This window comes from Lepisma saccharinum, chromosome 21, assembly GCF_977018435.1.
Source record: "Lepisma saccharinum chromosome 21, izLepSacc3.1, whole genome shotgun sequence".
NCBI lineage: Eukaryota > Metazoa > Arthropoda > Insecta > Zygentoma > Lepismatidae > Lepisma > Lepisma saccharinum.
Window position 1 is genome coordinate 58,356,503 of NC_139249.1, and position 7,960 is coordinate 58,364,462.

Genomic DNA, 7,960 nt, shown 5'->3' on the forward strand with positions numbered 1-7,960 from the left:
CAGGTCTCTTGAGTTAGACATTTCAAGGAGTACCATGCAGCGGATCATGGAGAAAGATCTGCGTATGCACCCATACAAGATTCAGATGACTCAACAGCTTAAGCTGCAAGACCACGTGCACCGAAGGGCATTCATCGATTGGGACAATCTGCAAGTAGATGGTGATTTTGCTAAGAAAATCATCTTCAATGATGAGGTGCATTTCCATCTGGATGGGTTTGTAAACAAGCAGAACTTTCGCATTTGGGGCATGGAATTCCTTCGTGTTATTGAAGAAAAGCCGATATATTCTCAACGAGTGTCTGTGTGGTGTGCACTTAGGTGTGGTGGAATTATTGGGCTGCACTTCTTCGAAAACGAGTCCGGAAGTGCAGTAACTGTCAATGGTGTACATTATCGCGAGATGATAACAGCATTTTTGTGGCCTCAGGTGGAAACCATGGACTTTGGCTTTAATGTTGATGAGATGTTTTTCCAGCAGGATGGCACCACGTGTCATGCGGCACATGAAACCATTGAGTTTTTACAGCAAAAATTTCATGGGCGGCTGATTTTGCACAACAGTGATCACAATTGGTCACCAAGGTCATGCGATCTTACACCATGTGACTTTATATCTCTGGGGATTTGCCAGATTTGCCGGATATTATTTTCCATATTTAATCGGATTGTTTACTCTTTCAAAGTATGTTACAACTTTGCCAATTCATGTATAAATAAAGGATCATTTTGTAAATTTAAATCCTGCGTTACTTTTGGGACACACTATATAATAATAAACACATATACCCTGACTGAACGGGCTGAAAAATAGTAGATGAAATTAACCCGTTCGATTCCTTCCTATGTGTCTATAAATGGGGGGAGGTACTGGGTAACATATAATAGTCAAGCTTCCCAGGAACATTTTTTTCAATCAATGTCCCAGTCGCCAGAGACCATCAGCATGAGCAAGTGACAATTTGTATGCAGGCAAAGTGTGACCCACCCCATTCAACCTTACCAGAGGAGAAGAAGTGATACCTAGCGAACTGACAGTATTTCCAGTTGAAACAACCAAGAAACAAACCAAACCAACTGCATCTGCCAGTTCTGATACAATACAGGGTGTTCCACAAAAGTCGACCAAAGAAAACTGCACCTTGCCTAGTGATGAAATTTCCGTCGATTCCACGGATATTCCAGGGTCCACCAATGATGAGGCTATCAGCTTGCCACCAAGTGTGTCTCCTACGTAGATGGATCCATTGGAAACCTTAGAGTATTTACCTCTAATGGATTCAGTTTCTTCACAGATGCCTGCCATGAATCCGCCTCCAGCTATCCCATCTGTTCAGCTTCCACCCTCGCCTCCAGTGGGGAAAAAAAAATTGAAGAAGACATGTCACATAGGCCCAAACAACGATCATCCAGCAAAGAAATCCAGCAACCAGCATTCACCATCGCCAGTAAGGTTTATCCTTTCCCACACTGTACCCAAGCCTCTGGAAACATGCCCTAATGACGAAAACTGATGAGAATGGCTCTTCAGAAAACCTGTAAGTACATACAATGTATTGGTTGTTTATTTCATTAGTGTGTTATATGACAATTCCCATCTTATCATTTTGCCACTGTTAATCTGAATAAACTGTCATCTGTGGTTAAATACCATGCCTTAATGGATTATATAAAGCAAAGTGCCCTCCATCCTCTCTTCCTCCAAGAGCTCGGTACAGACGATTTCACATGTGGACCCGATTATACCATATATAATAATTTTACATACAACGCCACAGGTACAATTTTACATACAATGCCACAACTAGTGCCATCCTGGTATGATAAGGTATACCTGTCAATAAAACATTCCTGCATCCACCTGGACAAATTACATGCGTCAAGATACATAAAATCTGGTTTTGTAATATCTAAGCACCTTCAGGATCAGTGGCTCGTGAAGCACGAAATACCTTCTATGCTACAGAAGTGGTGATGGCACTGGGAGGCAACCACCAGCACATTGTCCTTGTTGGGGATTTTAATTGTGCATTGCGATGACAAGATCAATACCCAGGTTTCAACTAATCAAATAGTCTCTGCATGCTGGTCAAGGCCTTCCACTTAAAAAATGTCTGGGAGACCAAGCACCCACATCTGGATGGATTCACCTTCATACGTCCAGACTCAGGCAGTTGATTAGACTGTTTCTATGTAAGTGCAAACATATTGCCCAAAGTGTCATCCACAAAGATTTTTTCCACTTGTTTCACCGACCACTTTAGTGTGCAACTAGACATGGCAATCACTGTCACAAGTTCTGTGCGGGGACGGGTTTATCAGAAACTAAATACTCGGATCCTTCATGACTAACAATTTCGCACAGCCTTTAAACAAAAGTGGAAGGAATGGGAAGATATGAGTAGGCACCAAACAGACATTATTACATGGTAGGACATATTTCTAAAACTATTGATCAAACACTTCTGCATAGCATTTACAGGTACGATGCACACAGATTTTTTAACAAAATACAATTCCTACTACAGAGTTCTCCATGAGCTGACAACGCAACTCAAGTCTGTATGAAACTGAAATGCATACAATCGGTGCTACTGCGGATGCATCGTGAGCGAATGGCAAGCTTTGTTGTGAGGAGTCACTTCGCAATGATTGATCCCCAGAAACAGGCAAGCATTGCCCATGTGAGTGCAGAACGATGAAGTGGGCAAAGAAAACTCATTACGAGACTTCAAGGGATGAGTGTCTCACATGACCTTCTGACATTTGTGCATGCTTATTTGAACATTTTGCAACCCAATTTGAAGCACCACTGACATCCCAGGCAGAAGAAGAGCTTGTGCTGTTCCCTGATATTCCCACACTATCAGAGGAAGAGGAAGCAATCTTGAACCAACCGTTCACAAAGGAAGAAGTGGACGCTGCTCTTTAACAAGCTCAAAAAGGCAAAACCTAGGGCATAGACAGGCTACTGATTGAACTTTTTCAAATATTCTGGCCAACAATGGCAGACTTCCTTATGCAGTGGCTTAAGGCCTGTTTTTTGCAGAAGAAAATTGGTCGCACAAGGTGTGATGGTTCTAATCCCAAAAGTGATACACCTTGTAACAGCAGAACATTATTGTCCCATTGCATTTCTATGTACCGATTATAAAATATTGACACGAGTATTAACACATCGACTACAACATTTTGCAGTAACCTTAATAGCCCCCCCCCCCCCATCAATATGTGCATGGAGCCACTGACTCTGAAGCAGCTCTACTGGCCCTGGACTACAAAGGAGAAATTGACTCACTATATCATCATTATCTACAGTATTTTGGCACTTTAATCAAGTTGGATGCGGTGACTGATTCATACAAGTGATAAAGAGTATATATATTGAGAGTAATATAATGGCGGAAGAGGTTATTAGGATGTATATGGATAAAGAAGTTATTAGGATGTATATGGATAAGTATGTACACCCAGGATTGGGTTGCAACTGAGCCCAGTGTTGCAACTTGTATGGTTAAAAAAGATGAATGTTGAAAACACAAAGTAGGGTAAAATAAACTTGTTCAAAAAAGGAATACCATTATTTCACATACATTAAAGTTATGAATCTGCCCTTTAGGATGGAAATTTTTACTTTGTGATAAGCATCAAGTTACAAAATCAATTTTGATTGTTTATTGTATTGGTTTATTTTCTTCACTTTTCTGCCATTTTTTACTAATTGCGAAGATGAGGATGAATGATGATATGAAATTGATGAAGGGACGCAAAGAACATCCATACCTAGGCCAGGATTAAACCTGAGACTCCTTGCATTGAAAATCAAAGTTGAGATTTTATCCATGTAACAACATCAAAATATAATTTTATGTACCAAATTTGAATGTGAAATTCAGTCCATTTTTGTATAGAAATCTGATTTTATATTTGCCACAATAAATATCTCACGTATATATCTTTTTTCTACAATACATCTAAACACTCAAAAGTCAGTGTAATATGCAGAAAAATATATTATAAAGAAGGGTAAAAAATGTATGTCTTCTGTCTGCATTACCTAGTTGTTTCTTTTGTGTTTCGTTCCCACATATTTCATCACTTCACTATAAATATGGAGTGGTGTAAGAAGGCATAAAATTCTTTAATAATATTAAATGAAAGAATGGTTACCTTGTAAGATGTAGTAACATGTTGGCTACAATGCAGTTCATGTCTTCAGAAGGCTGATGTAGAGCAAGGGTCACACCTGGAACCAAATTGACAGCTGAATCTAATTTCCTCATCAGGAGGTGCATTTACGTCCATGCGCAGATATCCAAGGAAGCCTAGATAAGGAAATTGAAATCTCTTAAAAATACATTGAAAGGAAGTATCCCTAGACATGCAGTGATGCAATCATCAAAACAGGATTTTGTGCACATGGAATAATTTACATATTTTGGGGTTAGGAATTGGGAGGGTGTTAAATCTCCTAACCCTTTTCTCGGTATCATCTTGCCCCACCTCAAGAAGAAACTTTTTATATTTCATTTTCCCTTTCACAGAATTTTAGGTTTTCGATAATAGGTAAGGGGGAGAATGAAGGTGTAAATCCCAATAACCCTGAAAATTATATTGGGTATGTGTATGATATTGTGTATCATACATTACACCTCCAAGATTAATATAAATGCTAATTTGTATAGGTATTAAAATAATTTACACAATAATTTAAAAGTAATTAGCAATTACAAATATTAATAAAGGGTTTTCGTTTTTAAAACTATTAAAAGAAATACTTAATTTTTTTGTATAAAGATAAATTTATTACCAAAAGAAAGCTTAAACATTCAATTTTTATTTTTGGAATAGAGTATTGGACAATTGGTGACCATTCATGTTTTCACATTCAATTATTCTTGAACTAACGATTGGCGAGGATCCTCACTAACAGACTGGCATGTATGTGGCACAAAGGATGTTTTGCTCGGTTCCCTTTGCTACACCCAGTACACATGATCAGCCTTGATGACACTGGAAGCACTATGACGAGTATGTTGTTGTGCATCATTTGTACCGGCATCATTATAACCTGGCAGGAATGAGAGACATCCCAAGTGCAAATTTAATTAAATATTGGGTGAGAATCATTATTTTTATAAAATGCACGAACAAAAAAAGCACGTTGCTGCCTCGTAAAGTGCTCCATGGCAACTAAATATTAACAATGTTGCCAAGCGTTTGCGATCTATCTCATTTCTTCGTAATGTGTGAATTGCCCCAGAAGGTGGATTGAAAAATTAAATATTTCTGAGACACTCTTTATAATGCCTAAACTACACTTTTATTATGTATTAAAATCTCATTTTCCTTCCATTTTTTAAACTTTTGCTGCAGAAAGTTTGAAGGACAAAACCCACAATATGCCAACACATGCTTATCTATAAACATTATCCAAGAACCATAACTGTCTGTACTTACTTCTCTAAAGATACAGACACCGCAAAAGTGTCATTTCAAAATTATCTACAGGTAGGATTATGAAAAGTTTCTAGTTTAGAATTTATTCTCGAATTCTTATCAATCCAAGCATTATATATTTATTTATTTCTTCTAGCTTGATTTTTTGCTATGATATCATTTGAAAGATCCTAACACATTTTCACTTCATTCATTTACAATTCCAATTTATTTTGTCTTGCAAATATGAATAATCCACATTATTTTTAGCTTTTGACTAGATCAAATTATTAAGGATAAAGTAAAAGAGAGATTTCAGTTTGACTTTTCTGTTCGAAGTGCACTTTATGCACATATAGGCTAATCTGGACTGGAGTATAAAGTGGGATCCAAAACACTATGTGCCTCCACTGGGTATCAAACCCTGGACCCCTTGATTACAAGACAATGGAGATTCTTATTTTTTGAAAAGTCAGGAAAATATTTCCTGTTAGCTGTGAAATTAGGGCATATAAAGAATAAACATAAAGGAATCTCATATTGTAATTCTGCTCTGAATTGACACTTACTTCAGTTCACTATTTTTATGTTTAAAAGATGGAAATTGCATTGTGTATAAATATCTAGTTCTCTATGAAATTATTAATACTAGCCTGGGTAAATTATATTTAAGATGAGGTGGCTTATTTTCTTCTATGGGTCATTCCATGTCAAATCATCCAGAATTTTGTGAAAATGTCACCCACCATTCCCGATTTTGATGAAATTTGGTGTACTTATAGAACTTTTGATGCTGATTACAAAAATGACATTTTTTAAAAGATTGGTCAAGGGGTTCAGAAGTTACGCGCTTTTTAAAATCTACGTGTACGCCACTTGCGGCTCCACTTTGAATGACACACATTAGGTTATAAATGATAGTATCTTCCTTCAGGTTTGCCGTAGAAATTTCGAGTTTCTTTTCATTTGTTCAAAATAATGTAAACTTTCATTTTAATAAGGTTTCAGATGATTGTATTAATAACCATGTATTTTTATGTATAGTTTTATGTATTTTTTGAGAAGAAAAAAATAACTGACTTCCAGAGCAAATTTCGTGCAATGCCCCCCGTTCAATTTCCCCCCAATTTTATATGTAGGTAGCTCAGAGTATGTACTAATGCCTGATGGAAAAATTGGGATGGGCGGTTTAGAGACAGGGTGATAAAAAATTAATCTTCATCAGATGATATTAATTTTTTGATTACCAAATATTAATTAAGCAAAACTTAAAATGCAGCATGTTGTTAAGATATAGCATTCAAATTTAAAGTATTAATTATGTGAGTATGTTGCAACTGTTTTCAATTTATAAAATTTGTAAATTTGTAAACATCATTGTTAAAATTCCTGCATTTTAAAGCAATTTTTTTCTGGGAAGAACAAAGAAAATTATTTTTCTGATTTTATCTAGAAAGAATGAAGAAAATTATTTTTGTGCATTTTATCTCGGTCTCGAAATGCTTTGAATTTGAGTTTCTGCATGATAATGTGGAATGTGAGTTAGAATGAAAACTTATTTTTATTGATTGAAGGTTTTCATTGTCTTATTGTAATTATTTCAACAAACAGCATGCTAGGAAGTAACTGCAACAGAGAATATTGTATAATTGTGCATTGAAATATAATGGATCAAAATATAATTTGTAGTATTGGACTATTAGTAGTATTAGAGGAATTTTCAGATGATGCAATAGCAGAAAAGAAAAAACATCATAGAAATCTTAATGAAAGCGTAACATGTATTGGAGTATCTCCAATAAAGTTACATGCAGTTTTTATGCATAGTAAGGTTCATGTTGGGAAGCGAAAGTTAAATCAAGCCAACACTGCTTTGCGAAAGAAGGTTGCTCTCACTCTGGATGTGGAAGAGAAAGTTTTGATGAGTAATGAAAGCAGCAGCTCTGATGAAGATATAGAAAACAAAAAGAAAGCAGCAGAATTTGACAGACTGTTGCAGATGTTGCAGCAAAAACTTCTAAATGTTAATCAAAGAGAAAAAATCCAACTGTTAACGTTGACTCCTCAATCCTGGCCAAGAAAGCAAGTAGCTGAAACTTTTCCATGTCACAGAATACCAAGTTAGACAGTCAAGAAAACTTCTACATGAGAAAGGCTTGTTAGCTCTTCCAGAAGCACGAATTAGGAAGAAGTTATCTCAAGAAACTACACGATTAGTTTATGACTTCTATGAAGATGATGAATTTTCTCATCTTATGCCAGGGCAGAAGGACAAGATTAGCATCAAGAAAAATGTGCACAAGCAGAAAAGGTTACTTCTGGGCAATCTCCATGAATTGTATGTTCAGTTTTCGAAACACCACAACGTAAAAATTGGATTTTCTAAGTTTCCAGATTTACGGCCTAAGCACTGTATCTTACCTGGCAGTCCTGGCACACATTCTGCTTGTGTGTGTATGATTCACCAGAACGTTCAGCTGCTCATTGCAGCAGCAGAAATTGAAGAAACCTACCAAGATCT

The 7,960-nt window shown here is 36.5% G+C and overlaps 1 long non-coding RNA gene across 1 annotated transcript; it reads right to left on the minus strand.

Annotated features, from left to right (window-relative positions):
* Window positions 1–1,185: 1,185 nt before the first annotated feature.
* On the minus strand, window positions 1,186–4,304 carry LOC146004069 (uncharacterized). The gene is made up of 2 exons (XR_014443889.1): window positions 4,171–4,304; window positions 1,186–1,536 (listed from the first exon to the last, which is right to left on the minus strand). It is a non-coding gene; the product is annotated as an uncharacterized LOC146004069 (long non-coding RNA).
* Window positions 4,305–7,960: the final 3,656 nt, after the last annotated feature.